Source organism: Octopus bimaculoides, chromosome 20, assembly GCF_001194135.2.
Source record: "Octopus bimaculoides isolate UCB-OBI-ISO-001 chromosome 20, ASM119413v2, whole genome shotgun sequence".
Taxonomy (NCBI): domain Eukaryota; kingdom Metazoa; phylum Mollusca; class Cephalopoda; order Octopoda; family Octopodidae; genus Octopus; species Octopus bimaculoides.
The window spans coordinates 35,203,011-35,207,232 of NC_069000.1; positions in this window are offsets into that span (position 1 = coordinate 35,203,011).

Consider the following 4,222-nt stretch of genomic DNA (forward strand, 5'->3'; position numbering starts at 1 on the left):
AAACAAGAGCACTCAGAGAGCGCAAACCTCCGCCAAGGCAACACCAACGTCCTCTCACCGATTAACCGGAGATGGCTTTTTAAATGAGAATATTTGAAATAAACTTGGCTGCTCTCACAAACGAGAATACTAAACTTGAACCCGACCGCTCTCAAAAATTAAGTTAAAAACCGGAAAACTAATCCAGAATCCTTGTCCAGTACCGGATCGATCTCAAAATCTAATCAGTTCGTGCCAGTCACGAGGTAAACCATCCCTGACAGTTTCATTCGAATCCATCCGGCGGTTCTTGAGATATCTTGTCCACTGACAAACAAAGAAAGGCGGAGGTAATAATGATAATGTTGTTGTTGTTTGTTCCTTCTCGAGTCATGCATAGCTTATAAGGGCCGGTTTCCCAGTTTCGTTGGGGTATAGGTTCCCCACCTGGACGGGATGCCGTCCGACGCCAATAATAATAATAATAATAATAATAATAACAACAACTTATTGTGAATAAAATGGCGAATGTTTTGGTGCGTGGTATTTGGCCCACCGTATTTTTCATTCCAGCACGTTCTCAGCACTCAAATTTTAGTGCATAAAAGTATATATGTATATGCATGCACTCATACATGCATACATACATACATACGTGCAATAGGTTTTCCATACATAGTTTCTTGTTTAACATTATGATGAAGATTCGACAGAAAGAAATTGCAGTAAATTGTTAATCCAGATAAGCCAGAAGTTTTTCAGCTTATTAGATATTATTTTATCTATATTACTTTAGTTTGAGTACGATATTGATGTCTTCGTGTCTGTTGTTGCTTGTACATTAGTACAATATCCATCTAATAATATTGATGATGATGATGATGACGATGACGATGATGATTCTCGAATTTATTTTGATATTTATACACATGAACAGCCTTACATTAAATTACAGTGTAAAAATCTCGTTTAAGCACATGGCTGACTTGAGTACCCGCTGGTTATGAGTCACGCCAGCTTGAGTACATGTTGGCTGTGAGTACACGTCAGCTTGAGTACACGCTGACTGTGATTAAAGACCATTGATGAAACTTAACGAGTCTGAAATGCCTCTGGGGTTCTCCCAATATATGTTAAGTTTTTTTTAACACAGTACGTCCATAGGACACGTTACCTCTAGATGTATACCGCAGTAAATAGCCTTTAAACGAAGTATTTGCATTAAGCTTGATACATAGATGGCTAATACGTTTCAGCACATTTGTATACCAACCTCTTCTATCTTGGAGTGGATAATATAAAGTTTATCTCTGGACATTTTTATATATTTCATTTTGTAAACATTCGCCTATTTGTGAAACAATGCGGTCATTTCTTTTGACATTATCCATCGCAAAGCATCTCGAAGGCATGTTTTTCGAAAATTTTGTAAATTAGACTAAAATACTCTCATAGAAATTGTGCGTGGCTGTGTAGTAAGAAGATAGCTTCCCAACCACTTGGTTCCGGGTTCAATCTCACTGGGTGGCAACTTGGGCAAGTGTCTTCTACTATAACCTCGGGCCGATCAAAACCCTGTGAAAGGATATGGTAGACGGAAACTGAAAGAAGCCCATCGTAAATATACATATATGCATGTATGTATGTACACTCACACAAACACACACAAATATATAGATATGTGTGTGTGTGTGAGTGAGTGAGTGAGAGAGAGAGAGAGAGAGTGAGTGACTGTTTGATCCCGACCACCACTTGACAGCCTGTGTTGGTGTGTTTACATTCCCGTAACTTAGCGGTCTGGCTTAAGAGACTAATAGAATGAGTACAAGACTAAAAAAAAGGGTCTAATGACTGAAAGAAGTGAAAGAAAAAAAGGGTAATTTTACTGACAGCGTGGAACAATGAAGACGACAAGAAAGGTAATACTGAGTGGGAGTCATCACTCAGAAAATTACAAAGATTTTGAGACAGGTATGTCACAAAATCTACCGCCTCATCTGAAGATTTTTTTTTTTTTTTTTTGAAAAAGGATGGGGCAAGAAGAAAAAAAGTGTAATTTGAGAGAAATTTGGCTGTTTTTCTTAATCGAGCGAGCGACCCTTCCTGACTTACTTTCTGATATACTGTTCTTTCGTTTTATCCTTTTCATTTTAAGGGGATAGGGTATAATTTGAGGGAGATTCGGTTGTTATTGTTAGCTGAGCGAGAGACCAGCCACATGCTTTTGATCATATAGACCTTTTCTCCGTTGGTTAATCCACGTTATTTAAAAAGGAAAAGCGAAGTAGTTGTAAGTGTGCTGAAGAAAGTAGCTTAAGGGGACCCGAACCAATGTATGGAATATTCTTTTCTTTTCTTTTTTCTACTCTTGGCACAAGGCCCGAAATTATGTGGGAGAGGGAAAGTCGATGAGATCGACCACAGTACGCAACTGGTACTTAATTTATCGACCCCCGAAAGGATGAAAGGCAAAATCGACTTCGGCGGAATTTGAACTCAGAACATAAAGACGGACGAAATACCGCTAAGCGTTTCGCCCAGTGTGCTACCGTTTCTGCCAGCTCGCCGCCTTCGATGTATGGAATATTGAAGTTTCAATTTATCAAGCAAAAGCTTATGGGAGTGTGTATGCCTGGTCCTCAAAACCAGGAAGAAGGCCAAGCGATAGGTTGAGTTGGTGTACCATATACCTTCCCACGGGCTTGTGCCGGAATATAGTGAGCAGCGAAATACAAAACTTACACCAAGAACATAGCAATGTTGGTTTCGAATCTTAGCACAAGGCCAGCAAATTCGACCTACACCCTCTCCCGAAATTCTTGACCTTGTGTCAAAATTTGAAATCAATATTAGCAGTCAAAATTTGAAATCAATATTAGCAGTCAAATTTTGGCACAAGGTTAGTAAGTTCGGGAAAGCAATAAAATCGATTACATCGACCCCAGTGCTCGACCGGTACTTATTTTATCGGCCCCGAAAGGATGAAAGGCAAAGTCGAACTCACAGCGTAAGAACGGATGAAATGCCGCCAAGCTTTTTGCCTGAAGTGCTAACGACTCTTATTTCTTTACTGCCCATAAGGGGCTACACACAGAGGGGACAAACAAGGACAGACAAAGGGATTAAGTCGATTACATCGACCCCAGTGCGCAACCGGTACTTAATTTATCGACCCCGAAAGGATGAAAGGCAAAGTCGATCTCGGCGGAATTTGAACTCAGAACGTAAGGACTGATGAAATGTCACCAAGCTTTTAGCCCAGCGTGCTAACGATTCTGCCAGCTGACCACCTTCAGTTAAGCTGGTAATTACTTTTCATTGTGATGAGGTTGGATACGAACTGGTAAGGGGGGGGGGGTTCAAGATGGTCGCACAATCTACAGAGGAATAGTAACCAAATCCCCTGCCCGCCAATCACACATTTCCTTCTTAAATCATAACAGTATGGGTTAACCAGCGGAGATGCATGTATGTGATCAAAAGCATGCAGCCAGTCTCTCGCTCTGAGGCAATAACAGCCGAATCTCCTTCAAATTATACCCTATCCCCTTACAATGAAAAGAAAAAAAAAGGCAAGGACAGTATATCAGAAAATAAGCCGGGATGGGTCACTCGCTCTGCTAAAAATAACAGCCAAATCTCTCTCAAATTACACCCAAATTCCTTTAAAAATGGTGGTGTGAGGGAGAAAAGATAACATATTTGAACATAAGCCGGGATGGGTACGGTTGAAACTCTGCCGACTGTTCTAAACAACCACTACAATTAGATATGAAATGTAACGATCACCACGAATGTCCATAGGAAATAGTAAATGTAGAGAACGTACGAAAATAGGGAGGGAAAAAAAATCATTAGAATTCGAGCGTAATTAAAATAAAACGGAACTGAAGTGGAATGGTTTCATTACACTTCAATTGCGCTATTAATCCGCTCTAGTAGGAGATAAACGTCTCATAAACTCGTGTATTTCTTTCTCGTCGAAGATCTGAGGCAATTGTCGTTATGGTAAAAGAAAAAATCGATTTGAAAAGCTCGCGGAAATAGCGAATTGACACAAATGGTATAGGATCCGATAAAAATCCTTTACACTGGTTTTGGGCGTGGGTAAGGTTGCGTAGTTAGGAAGTCTTCTTCGTAACCACATGGGTCCGGTGTCGATCACAATGCAGACTCCTTGGTCAAGTATCTCTCTCTCTCTCTCTCTCTATATATATATATATATATATATATATATATATAT